Genomic DNA, 13,928 nt, shown 5'->3' on the forward strand with positions numbered 1-13,928 from the left:
AAGGCACTTTCCTCCATGCTAATGGAGTCTTGATTCTCTTCAGAGCAGCAAAGAAGCCAGTTGAATTTTTCACCACTCTAAACATACTTGCAGCTAAGGGTGGCCAGTGACTCCATTTGGACAAAAGAAATATAAGTGGGGGTTTCCAGACTGACATGTAAAAGAACTTGGAAATCATCAGTCCCATCCTCATTAGAAAAAAGTTGAACCAACTGAAAATCAACAACTCTTCTACATCCATCAGAGAATTGAGGTCATGGGACACACTGCTGTCCTGGAACCTGGAGAGACCAATGATGCTCCTGGAGCCAACACTGTCCCAATAGGAACACTCAAACTTTAATGGACAAATTGCTGCACCTCAGTATGGATAAGCTTCAAAGTTAAAAACTCAAGGTGGGGGGCCAGTGTTAGGGAGGCCCCCATATTTCCTTGAGTTTTACCTCCAGGAGCCCCACCAGGTCTTACTGTGATAATCAGGGGAAAACCTCCTTTCACATCCAGCAGTAGGAGGGAAAAAGCAACTATTTTGAAATTCTCCAGGGCTCTTTCTTCTCCTTAATAGGGCCCTCAAGGGAAACTATTTTATCAGAACCTAAACAATTTGGGCTTTATTAAACCCTCACTGACCTGGGGAAGGGGAATAGCTGAATCCAGACTCTTCTACATGGCAGAGAGAAATACCCAACTCCAGTTCCCTATAGACTCCCTGTTTCACTTAAGGGTAAATGTAGCTCAATAGTTCTAAGGACACAGACTCACTAAAAGCCTGAGACCTAATCATAGGCCATAATAGGCTTCTCTTTCCCCCACAGTTTACCACCACATTAGTAAGGCTCCTGTACAGTATCAGAAAAGTCCAACGTAAAGTGCTGCAAGCCTCAGTTCCTGCTTAGAAAGAGTCTCCAGGGGAACTCAAATACAAGAGGAGACACAAAAATAAGGACACCAGAGTAAACTTTCACCTCTGACACTACAGGTACAGCACACAGAAAACATAGCCTAAATCCTAGCCAGATAAACACAAAATCTCACACTAAAGGTTTGTCTATCTCAGTTTCTAACTTACTCAATGTATCATGTCTGGCCCTTAACAACAACAACAAAATATAAGACATGCCAAAAAGTAAAAACAAAAACAAACAAAAAACAGCTTGAAGAGATAAAGCAAGCATCAGATCCAGACTCAGATATGGTAGAGATTTTGGAATGATCAGGTTTGATTATGACCAGGGGCGCCTGAGTGGCTCAGTTAAGCATCCAACTCTTGATTTCAGCTTAAGCCATGATCTCACAGTTCATGTGAGCCCACATCGGGCTCTGTAACAGCATAGCCTGCTTGGGATTCTCTGTCCCTCCCCCTCTCTCTTCCCCTCCTCCACTTGCTGTCTCTCAAAAATAAACATTAAAAAGAATTTAAAAATGAAATAAAAATGATCAATACACTAAGGACTCTACTGGCAAAATGGACAAGATGCAAAAACAGATGAGTAATGTAAGGAAAAAAAAAGAAAATTCTAAGAGAATTAAAAGCAAATGCTATAAATCTAAAACACTGGCATACATTAAGAATGCCATTGATGGGCTCTCATCAGTAGACTGACACAGTAGAGAAAAGAATTGGAGCTTGACACTATGTTAAAAAAACCTATCCAAACTAAAAAGAAAAAAAAAAGGATAAGAGGAAAAAAAAGGGAATAGAATACCTAAGAACGGTGGGACAATTAAAAACTATAAAAACAAATTAAATCCAACAATATATATAAGTTGTTAATATTTTATTGAAGATTTTTGTATCTGTGCTTTGAGAGACAGTAGTCTGTCATTTCTTTTCTTGTAATGTCTTTGGTTTAGGTATTAGAGTAAGTAATGCTGGCCTCCCATAATAAGTGAGGAAGTTTTCTCTGTGCTTCTATTTTCTGCAAGAGATTGTAGAGAACTCGTGTAATTTCCCTTTTAAATGTCTGGTAGAGTTCACCAGGGAACCTATCTGGGCCTGGTGCTTTCTATTTTAGAATTTAGTAATTTAATTTTATTGATAAAATTTATTATAGTTGACTCAACTGCTGGTATGAGCTTTTTGTCCTCTGTCCTATAATTTTTTCTCTTGGAATGTAGACACTGTGTCTACCATTGTGGAAGCCTTTTTGAGACCATGAGAATAAAAATCATATGAGAAGTTTGAAGGATCATAAAGACAGAGGGAACCTGAGACTTCTTTGGTGATTTTTGGAGCCAACATGTCAGTTGTAGACTGCCTAGGTCAGGAGTTCTTCTTTGGAGACAACACATACTCTAATATGATTAAACCACTGAAGTTGAGTTTCTGTTATAAAGAGCTAAAGTTAGCAATTCCTATTTTACATAATTATTCATTAGTTGTGCTTGTAAACTATTTTCTTTCAAAAAGAAAACCAACAGGAAAAAAATCATAATTATTGGAAATAACATTTTTCCCAAATTTTTCTATAATAAAATATAATATAATCCTAATCCTGGAGATTGCCTGAATAAGGCCAGGGCTCACTACTAAGTTGAAAGAGGAATGTATGAGGAAAATGGGGATTTTCACCCTGAAAAAAAGCCTAAATATGAAGGAAGGTAACAGTTGTCCTCAAGTATCCGAAGGGCTTTAAAATGGAGGGCAATTGGATTCATGTCTGGGTACAAGCAATATAATTAATACTACATGTAAAAGCCTCATGGAGGCATTATGACATGTTATGTGGAAGCACTTTTGAATTCTTGTCAAGAATAGGGGCTCAGTCAGTTAAGCATCCAACTCTTGATTTCAGCTCAGGTCATGATCTTGTGAGTTTGCGCTCCACACCAGGCTCCACGCTGACAGTGTGGAGCCTACTTGGAATTCTCTCTCCCTCTCTCTCTGCCCCTCCCATGCTCTCTCTCTCTCTCAAAATAAGTAAAGTAAACTTAAAAAAAAAACTAAAAAAATATATAAATAAGTAAGTAAGTAAGTAAATAAATAAATCCACGTCAAATATATGCAAAAATGGAATAAGCTGTAATTGGTGTAGATTGTTCTGATGTTGCAAGTGATCAAGCCTAGGCTGAATAACTATTTGGCAGAAGATTTTGTAATTTATTTTCTAAATAATACAATCCAAAAGATTTAAGTAATGATTTGGGGAAGTCAAGGCCATATATGGTAAAGCAAAAACTGAAAACCAGAGTGATGTGGTATATAAGATTTTAGTCTTTTCAGTAAACCCCATCATCTCCAGGAAACAATCTGCAAAGGAGATTTAAATAGGCTCTCTACTTCTCTCCATTGGACAGAGAGCCACTTCTTTTTGTGAAGTGCCAGCTAGGTCCCTGAGATACAATGGTGAAGGTTAAAATAAATGTATTTGGACATAATGGGTTCCTGGTCATCAGCGCTGCTTTTAACTCTGAAAAACCAGATATCATCACCATCTATTACTGCTTCATTGATCTCAACTACATGTTCTACATGTTCCAGTATGATGATTCTACCCTGGCAAATTCAATGGCACAGTCAAGGCTGAGAACTGAAATGTGTTATTGATGGAAAGCCCATCTCCATCTTGCAGGAGCAAGATCCCACCAACATCAAATGGGGTGATGCTCTTGCTGAATATGTTGTGGAGTTCACTGGTGTCTTCACTACCATGGAGAAGGCTGGGGCGTGCTTGAAGGGTGGAGCCAAGAAGGTCATCATATCTGTCTCTTCTGCTAATGCCTCCATGTTTATGATGGGTGTGAACCATGAGAAGTATGACAAATCCTTCAAGGTTATTGGCAATGCCTCCTACATCACCAACTGCTGGGCCCCTTGGGCCAATGTCATCCATGACAACTTTCATGTCATGGAGGGACCTATGACCACAGTCCATGCCATAACTGCCATCCAAAAGACCTTGGACCTCTGGGAAGCTGTGGCATGATGGCTGAGGAGCTTCTATTGGCATCACCAAGACTGTGTGCAAGGTCATCCTTGAGCTGAATGGGAAGCTCACTGGCATGATCCATGTCCACACCCCCAGTGTGTCAGTCATGAATCTGATCTGCCTGGGGAAAGCTGTCAAATATGATGACATCAAGAAGGTGGGCTACACTGACCTGGTTGTCTCCTGCAACTTGAATAGTGACAGCCACTCTTCCACCTTTGATGTTGGGGCTGGCATTGCTCTCAGGGACCACTTTGTCAAGCTCATTTCCTGGTACAACAATGAATTCAGCTACAGCATCTGGGTGGTAGACCTTATGGTCCACATGTCCTCCAAAGAATGAGAACCCCCAGACCCAGGGAGAGGACAAGAGGAAGAGAGAAGCCCTCAGCTGCCGGGGAGTCCTTGCCCCAACTCATCCGCCGACACACTGAAAATCTCCTGGGCTAAAATCCATCGTAGAGCCCCTGAAGAAGGAGAGGGACTTAAAGAGCCCTACCTTGTCATGTACTATCAATAAAGTGCACTTTACCCAGCCAGAGAGAGAGAGAGAGAGAGAGAGAGAGAGAGAGATTTAAATAATAGATGAGAATTTGATTAGAGGAGTTTTAAGGTGACTTCCCAGACTACTATTACACATTTCTCAAAGGAAAGGGGAAACACAAAATTTAGAGTACTGCATAAATTAAAAATAAGGATGTGTTTTGCATTTAAGGAGCTGTTGATTTCAGTGAAGTCTCTATGTTGTACTTACTAGGAGTCCTGGTTCTGGAATAGGAGCAGGTCTTGTAAACCATTTACTAAGTTTCCTCTTCTGTTTCCTTAGGTTTTGCATATTCTCAATACGTTTATCTCTGAACTTTTGGAAAATTAAAAGGAAGGAAAACAAATAATAGTTTTATAACAAAAAGTTAACATGCTGATTGTATATTTTTAATGTCAGTAAAAAATATAAATACAACCAGTACATAGCTATGTAAAAGTAGGAAAAAAATCCTTTTTCAAATGTGTGGTTCCTAGATGAAGAAAACACCCTAGGGCATCCCTAGAGTTTTCAAATGAGCCTGTTTCATCTCTCTGTCTCTCTTTCTCTCTCTTTTTTAAAGTTTATTTATTTTGAGAGGAAGAATGGAAGAGGGGCAGAGAGAGAAAGAGAGAGAGAGAGAATCCCAAGCAGGCCTTGCTCTGTCAGCATGGAGCCTCACGTGGAGCTCTCTCTCACAAACTGTGAGATCATGACCTGAACCGAAATCAAGAGTCGAGTGCTCACCGACTGAGTCACCCAGGGGCCCGAGACTATTTACTCTCGATTCCCATTTCACCAACTATGGGACCCCAGACTCATATATATATATATATATATCATATATATCTATATATCCATATATATATATCTCATATATATTTATATATATCTCATATATATCTATATATCTATATATATCTCATATATATTATATATCTATATATATATCTCATATATATATATGTATATATATATATATATGTCTGTGTGTGTGTGTGTGTTTACTTTTATTTTGAAGTGATGTTCATTTGGGGCATGGGGCTGGTTCAGTCAGGGTGGTTCAGTCAGTTGGGTTAAGTGCCCAACTCTTAGGATTCTCTCTCACCCTCTCTCTCTGCTTCTGTCTGTCTCTCTCTTTCTCTCAAAACAAACAAACAAAAAAACTTAAAAACAATAAAATGAAAATAATGTCATTAAAACCCCCAAAGGAATTTCCTTTATGGAAATAAGAAAACAAAATTTATGCGCATTCTTTAATTACCTTAAACACTGCATATGCCAAGCAGAAATTTTTATGTTCCCATTTTATGCCATCTTTAAGTAACAGAGACCTTAAGGGATCAAACTAGAACACTTTGAAGATGAGGAAGAGTATTAGGATGCAGAGTACATGCATAATAAAAATTTTATCCACTTCCAGTGGGAGTGCAATTGGTGTAATTGCTTTGAAACCTACGCGGTATTACTTTATAACAATGAAACATTGTCTTGTCCTATTATCCAGCCATTCTATTCCTATTATGTTAAAAAAAACCAAGAATACAAAGCATTTAGGTTATTCTCATGAAGACTCACTCTAATAGTAGTCACAGTCCTGTGAAAGATAACACAGAAGTATCTAGCTAGTACAAGTTCTATCATATTAGAGACCCCTGCACATAAAGGAACAAGAGAAAGTCACAATCTTGAAGTTCCCAGAATTATTTATTTTTTATTTTTCAGAGTGACAGCATGAGTGGGGAAGGCACAGAGGGAGAGGGAGACAGAGAATCTGAAGCGGGCTCTGCACTGACAGCAGTGAGCCTGCTGTGGAGCTCGATCTCAGGAACCATGAGACCATGACCTGAGCTGAAGCTGGACACTCAACAAACCGAGCCACCCAAATGTCCCCAGAGTTATTTATTTAAACATTACCTGCCGTGCAGTGACATCTGAAGGGTGTTGCTGTCTTGGCCCTTCCTATATAATATGTAAAATTAAAACAAAACCATAAAAATCATGAGCAAACAACTATTCAGTTATTATAATGGGAAGCCTATGCTACTGCTTTGTATTTATGTAACATATGCTTATTATCTCAATTTGCAAAAGGCAGGATCAGAATAAGAACATGAAGGTGAAAATCAGAGTGGAAGATGGCAATAATATCACGAGAAAAAAGAGTCAGCTCTGAATTGTATTACAAAGACCACGTAGCATACTGAGATTTATCATGGAAGGAAAGACAGGTATGAGCAATCAGAAAATTATGTTTCTGCTGGTCCTCAGGATGATTAAGGAACCCCAGCAAGTAGTATGGTTTTCTGAGACACAGGGAGCTTGGCTTTACTTTCTGGGGTTCCCACACCTTCCACTAATTTCTAAATTGTGCTTTAAATACCTTCCGCTCCCCTCATTTTGCTCCAGATGTTTAGCCCAAAGACCCAAAAGCAATCTCCTCCCCATCTGAATATTGAGAAACTTATTCTGCCCCACCCCTACTTCTGTAAGCCCCATCCCACCTCCGGGACAAACGACTGAGGGTGCCTGGTTTCTAGTGGGCACAAAGGGAGGCTTTTCCTCCTTCAGGAACCGGCTCAGGATCTAGCCTGTCTACCTCACCCGGGATTCTCAGCCCCCAGCACCAAAGCGCCCACACTGGCCGTAATTGCCAGTGATCAGTAATCACAAGTGTCCCAGGCACATGGCCTGGGAAAGGGGCAGACAAGTTGGGTTTGGGGTCTTGGAGAACTCACGGGGTTCACTTGGATGGCTTCGTCCCCCCTACAGCACAGACACATGCTGCTGAGCCTTGGAGCATCCCCCGCTCGGCAAAAGCCCCTGGTCCTGACCAGGACGAAGTCACTGAGGGGTACACCACGCGACACCCCGGAGCCCCGCCCGGCCGCGTCACAATTCTCTTTGTCCTCCCCTGCGGCCCCCTCCCCCCACCCCCCAGTGCCACTGTGGGATCAGGGCTGCTGGGTTACCACAATTGCCTGTTCTGCCAGTACTCTTGCTCAGACAAGCACATGATACAATAAACAGAGTTTAGTGCTCAACTCTGCCCTCTTTCTGTGGACCTCTAACTTACTTCCATGGTCCTTCTCTTCAGCCTGTCATCGGGTTCTCAGTTCCATCTCCTGGTTGTTCTTCCGTCATGACTTCCAGTTGGGTCTATCCAGCTATCTGCCTCATCCCTGTCAATCACGAGGCTAAAGAGGGGGAAATTTGAGAGTTGTCACAATTGCCTAGACATCATCTCCAGCTTAAACTGGGTCTTCACCACTGCTTCCCACCTCTTTTATGTTTGCCTTGCTTTTTCTTGTTTTCACTCGGCAGTATTCCTTCAAACTGTCTCTCCTCTGTTGAAATCTCTGAGCCCACTGTCCTCCAGACACTTTCAGCAGAAGTAGGACACTCTTGCTTCACACACCGAGAGTGGCTAAAGCTTCAGTAGAGCTTATGCTCAGCACTGTTAGATGAGTGCATATATATTAAATCATCAACTTCTTGCAACAACCCAAGAGAACAAGAGCATGGTTATTGTCATCTGGGAAAAGAAGGCGTTAGTAGGTTAAACAACTTGCCCGAGGTTAGGCACTGGGACTTAAATACACAGAGTCTGCTAATGGGACCTGTGCTGTTTGATCATGGTGCTGGGCCGCCAATTGCTTTTAAAAGCCCAGACTGGGGCTACCTCAATTCCTTCCCACCTGTAAGTCTATAACATTGTCTGTATCCACATTATTCTTTTTCCCCTGTAACCCCATTAAATTGAAAAAGTTGTTGCCCTTCTGTTTTTGTCTCGAACAAATCTGTTCATTTTTGTTCCCATGCCATTTTCCTCTTAGAAGCCTCCTCAGAGACCTTGCTCTAGATTATTCCCTCCCCTTGCTAACATCTGTATCTTGCCTGTTTTCTTTAAACAATTAAATGCAAGATGCTCAACTCATCCCCTATTTAAGGTAATAAACCAAAGCCCTTTGAACAACAGCTAATTGTAACTATTGCCCATCCCCTCTATTTACAATAAATAATCCTAAAAGCTGTTGGATGAGATCGGATTCCCATTCCTCTTCTTTACGCCTAATGCAATATTTGGCTTACTGCAACCTTCAACCCCCATTGGTACTTGTTTCAAAGTAGGTCTCTGGTGATCTTCCTACGGAATCCAGTGGGCATTTTCTATTACATGACATTTGCTTCGCGTTAGAAGCTGCAGAGATTTCTCTTGAAAGAGTTAGGCTTGGAAAAATTAAATAATCTTACTCACCCAGGGTGCTGAAAACCATTGGCCACTTCCTTCCTGCAACTCTCCTCTCTGGGAAGAATACAACTTAGAAAAATTGTGTGATCTTGCTCATGATCACGCTCCAGAAACTGATTGGAAATCCTGTGATTTTTCTAATATGCCATGTTGCCTCAAGAACATATGTTTTGGGTACTTACTATTACAGATCTCACTAGGTCCTGGGAATACAAAGATAAATAAACTCATTCGCTGCCCCCAAGGAAAGTCGACAAACTAGCAACAATAAAAAAGTAAAACAGTGTGTTGGGAGTAGTAATAAGGACACATGTTCCGTTAATATGTTAATTTTGTGGCAAATCCTTGTGATTAATGGATAGGGAATTCAGTGCAGTCCCTTCAGGTTTTTGGCGCCTCTAATTATTGTAACCTCTTACTTCAATCCACTATTTCTAGTTCTGTCCTCATGGGCCTCATAAAATAAACTCATTCTCCTCTACATGATGATAAGGTTGGTGAAGAGGCTGAGGTTGTCAGACTCTACAGGCTTTGAGGAGGGAGCCCACAAATTGGGAATCGGACCTCTGAGGAGGGGAATATCGACAGGCTGAACTGGTACCCCTGGATGTTGGTTTGGCGGGGGGATCCTTCAGAGCTGGGGATCAGAGATCTCTTAGGAGGCACTATCTGGCAGGTGCTGTATGACCAACTCTGATTGTATAGAAAAGATAGAAACTGGAAACAACTGTTGCTGGAGACAAAGGCTACGGCCAGGTGAAGTGTCACTGCTGGGGTGACAACTGAGGGCAAGAAAACAGGCACAAGTGAGACCCTTCTCCACTCCACTCACCGTCCTATCTCCCTCCAGCATCCTCACCCCCTGATTGGCTAAACCTACCAGGACTCCAGCTGGCCAGATCTCCAACTTTTTATTTCTAAAGAGAAATAAAATATGCAGAGTCCCAGCCCAGGCTTTATTTACAAGGTAGGATATGGAAGGGCAGGTTTGGAGCCGAAAGACAACAGGTTAATGTGGCACAGCGACCATCGTGCCCCAAATCACCTGCAGTCCTTGGATTATACATCTTCGAGAACGGTTTCAAGTTTCCCCATTATCCAGGTTGATAACTTGTATTACACTACAGTCAGCCAATGTCCTGCACCAGACACAAAACTCAAAGTGTGGTATAAGGAAGAGCCAGAAGGGCAAGAGCATTAACTTCCCAAGTTCAGGCAGTACATTTGCATAAACATTACCTTTGCAGAAATGGATAAAATTTAACTGTAAAATAAATTATGAAAACTCCTGAATACTAAATGCAAGCACAGTCAATATTCCTGTTTGTTCATGTTTGATCGGTATAGAGCTACAATTCTCAAAGTAAACTCCAGAAACTACCATTTCAAAGTGTTTATAATTTTATGTGAAAAATAAAACAAGTAAATAAGCCACCCTTTCCCCTTACATAAAAATAGGTACCAAGTTCAAATAAGTTTGGGACATTCTAACAAAGGCTAAACAAAGATAAACACCTAACTTTACTGCAGGGCCACTCAGAACTGGTAATATGCTGAAGTAATTATGAATATACTATACAAAGGTGTAGTATACAATGTTTCTCCAACTTATTTACTTGTGGGACCAGACCCTCTTTTTTAGTGTGCCATTCATAATGGAAGATTCTATATTAAAGATCGTAGTTATTTCTGAATAACTAAGTATTATTTTATATTACTTCAAGCATGACATATTAATTATGTCACAAACTGACAACCCTGGGTATCCATATTTAAATCACAATTTTTTCACATTCCAATTATTTTCCTCATTTTCTTCCTAAGGAACATTTGCTGATTTTTGTTTTAGATTTTAAATGCAGTTTCTTAACAAGTCAGATTCACTGTCATAGTGTTTCCATAAAACAGAATTTATGGAAAGATGTAAATATTGCATTCACATCTTAAAAAACAGCTCATCCTGTTTGTTTGATGTTTCCATAATTAGGTGTTATTTTTGTAAATTTGTACAAAACCAGAGCAAGTTCTTAAAGAATTAACTTGTAGGCTTTTCCACATAAATGAAACAACTTGTGCAGAAATATAGATAGAATATCAACATTGATCTAATTTGTACCATTATTCACAGATTTTCGGTTTTGTTCATTTTCTGGGTTTACAGTGGGTCATGGAATCTATTTTGGGGCATTCAGAAACTTTAATTATTTACTTTGATTTCAATGCAACTGTTTACCTTTTGATGTGAAACTGTTTTACAAAGTAAACGGAAGAGCCTGACGCGGGGCTCGAACTCCCGGACCGCGGGATCGTGACCTGGCTGAAGTCGGACGCTTAACCGACTGCGCCACCCAGGCGCCCCTAAAACGCTTAATTTTTAAGCAGCCCTGCATTTTTCTTTGGCACTACGACCTGCAAATTGCGCTAAATGGTCTTAAACCTAGCCTCCGAAGTTTGTGAGAAATTGTCTATCTTTCTGCCTGTCTGTACTGAGTTTATAACAGATTTTCTTTTTTTTTCTGTACCTAGGCAATTATATTGTGAAATCTAGGTTATAGACTTTAAGTTTGTCCATATAGTAAGTTACATCTTTTTAGATTCAACTTTTTCCAACCTGTCAAGAACAGTTTTTTTTTTCTTTTCTATAGCACACCTTCATGTCTTATGCCATGAACCTTGCTGCCATTCAATTAAACTTTCTCCTAAGTAGTTTTACATTTGGTCTGCATTTCAGCCTCCTTACCTTTGCTGACTCTGCACCTATCATGACTGCCCCAATATAAAGCCAGATCTGTCCTCGAAATTATTCCTCAGAGGGGCGCCCCGGTGGCTCAGTTGGTTACGAATCCAACTTAGGCTCAGGTCATGATCTCACGGCTGGGCTCCTGAGTTTGAGCCCTGAGTCGGGCACTGTGCTGATAGCTCGGAGCCTGGAGCCTGCTTCAGATTCTGTGTCTCCCTCTCTCTCTGCCCCTCCCCCGCTCACACTCTCTCTTTCTCTCTCTGAAAAATGAATAAACTTAAAAAATATATATATATCCCTAAATCGAGTCCAAGATAAAAGAATTAAAAAAAAATTATTCCTCAGAAAAGAGTAAGTTGCTTTATGCCAGAATCTTTATGAAGTCTCTGTATTTCAGACCCCTTTAGTTTGAAAACAACAGAGTTCTTCAGAAAAATGTATTGGTTGGGAATGGACTTGAATGCCAGCTTTGGATACTTATCAAGGTCCCCTATATGAATTGGCAAAACAAAGTAATTTAGTAATTATCTCTTTTAAAAGTCATTGTAAGCAAGTCTTTTAAAGATCACTTTAAAGATCAATTGAATAAATAAGTGGCTGTATTTTGGAGATCCTTAATATACACTTACAGCACAAATGAACAGAACAAACAACTTCTAACGTTACGTGAAAGAGTACTTAGGCTTTGGATAAATTTCCAGTAACATGTAATAGGATCAAACTAGAATTTAGAAAGGGCTGTATTTCAAGGCACTGAGATGGGAATGAAAAGTTAATATCTTTAAAAACTGCTCAAAAAGTGGCTTTGGCAACAATTAAGACAGTGACATTAAAAATGCATGCAAAGAGGTTGAATAAAACTGTCTAATCAAATGTGGGGACAGAAATAAACAATATTTTAAAACTAATATATTGTTTATGTAATGTGGTTTTAAATGCGGATGTGTAAAAAAATTAAATTAAATATTACAAGTAGACATTTGGCTATTATAGCTACATCTCTAAAAGTTTAAATGGTCAAGTTGACCAAAACAAACAACTTGGGTTTATTTGCCCTTCTAAAATGTCTCTTTCTCTTAATTGAAATAGTTTAATTTTTTATCAATCCTATATTATAATTCAAAATGTTTGAAAAAGACTGTAAACACAATTTCTTATCAGAAAGAACCCAGTCTTAACTATTGATCATCAGACACACACACACACACACACACACACACACACACACACGCACACACACATTCTCTCTCTCCCTCTCCCTCTCTCTCTTTCTGTCTCTCTCTCTCCAAATAATGCTGTTGTTAAAAGAAACTGAGGCATATTAAAATTGTTTAAACTTCATTTGAGCAAGAATCAATTCAAATGGGACAGTGGTTAGGAAGTGGTTAGTAGGATTGCCAGCTCACAGGAGCAAAGAGGAAAGACTTTTCTAGAGAAAATGCAGAAGCAAAGAAAGGAAATCATTTGTTTGGTTATAGCTTAGAGCTTAGTTGGCGGTTTGTGATTGGTTGTCCTTAGAGTCTTGACTTTGTAACCCTGAGGCATTTACAGTTTAGATTTTGGTTTGCTTATATAGGCCGCCATGGCATGAGAGCCACATCAGGCTCATGGCTTCCTTGTTTAATTAATTTAACAGAGCGTAACGTTTTCGCATCCCTCAAGTGTATGAGCAGACTTACCTTTCGTGACATACAGTCAGCCTGGAGAAAAATGTAGGAGCCCCCTCATCTTGGTTTGTCATCTGTGCTCTGGTTTGGGGAAGTCTAGGTTATATGATCCTTAGTCCTTGCCTCCATTACCCTGAAAGGCAGATCTTTACACTGAAGGGTAGGCTGGATCTTCAGTGTTTTCTGAACGGAGTATCAACAACACAAAAAAGACTTGTTCTGCTGATGATGATCAGCTTTCACAGCCAAATTTAAATGATCTTTTCCCCACAAGGGGTGAACTTAAGAAAGGGGAAGAAAAACCCCTTGTGGCCTAATTTCTATCTGGAGAAATCTTCCAAAAGTGCTGATAGCTTCATGATTCCTCTTGGAAATGTTATGAATCTAAAGGTGACATATTAATAAGTTACTCATCTGCATTGGCAATTAATTCTCTGTTGGGAAAAACAACCCCAAATTTAAGAATCTTACATTAATTTTTAGGTAATCATCAAAGCAAAGATGAAATGAATGATTTATAGTCACATTTCATAATTGTTGAGTATTTAACTTTATATATTTTTAATGTTTATTCATTTTTAAGAGACAGAGACAGAGCACGAGAGAGGTAGGGACAGAGAGAGAGGGAGACACAGAATCTGAAGCAGACTCTAGGCTCTGAGCTGTCAGCACAGAGCCTGACAAGGAGCTCAAACCCACAAACTGGGAGAACCCGGGACCTGAGCTGAAGTTGGACGCTTAACTGACTGAGCTACCCAGGCGCCCCTATTTAGCTTTAAATCTGGGTAGGGCATGCCTTAAATGGCTATACTGGATG

General features: G+C 40.0%; 2 long non-coding RNA genes and 1 pseudogene across 2 annotated transcripts in view; 2 read left to right on the forward strand and 1 right to left on the reverse strand.

The window, feature by feature from the left end:
* The window catches only part of LOC123601502, a 222,646-nt gene that overhangs the window by 9,568 nt on the left and 199,150 nt on the right, over positions 1-13,928 (forward strand). The gene's annotated exons all lie outside the window — the stretch shown is intronic.
* On the forward strand, positions 3,153-4,579 carry LOC123601499 (annotated as a pseudogene).
* LOC123601501 lies at positions 4,684-7,281 on the reverse strand. Its single transcript, XR_006714137.1, has 3 exons — positions 7,191-7,281; positions 6,370-6,414; positions 4,684-4,783 (listed from the first exon to the last, which is right to left on the reverse strand). It is a non-coding gene; the product is annotated as an uncharacterized LOC123601501 (long non-coding RNA).

The sequence above is a fragment of the Leopardus geoffroyi genome, chromosome D1, assembly GCF_018350155.1.
Source record: "Leopardus geoffroyi isolate Oge1 chromosome D1, O.geoffroyi_Oge1_pat1.0, whole genome shotgun sequence".
Lineage (NCBI taxonomy): Eukaryota > Metazoa > Chordata > Mammalia > Carnivora > Felidae > Leopardus > Leopardus geoffroyi.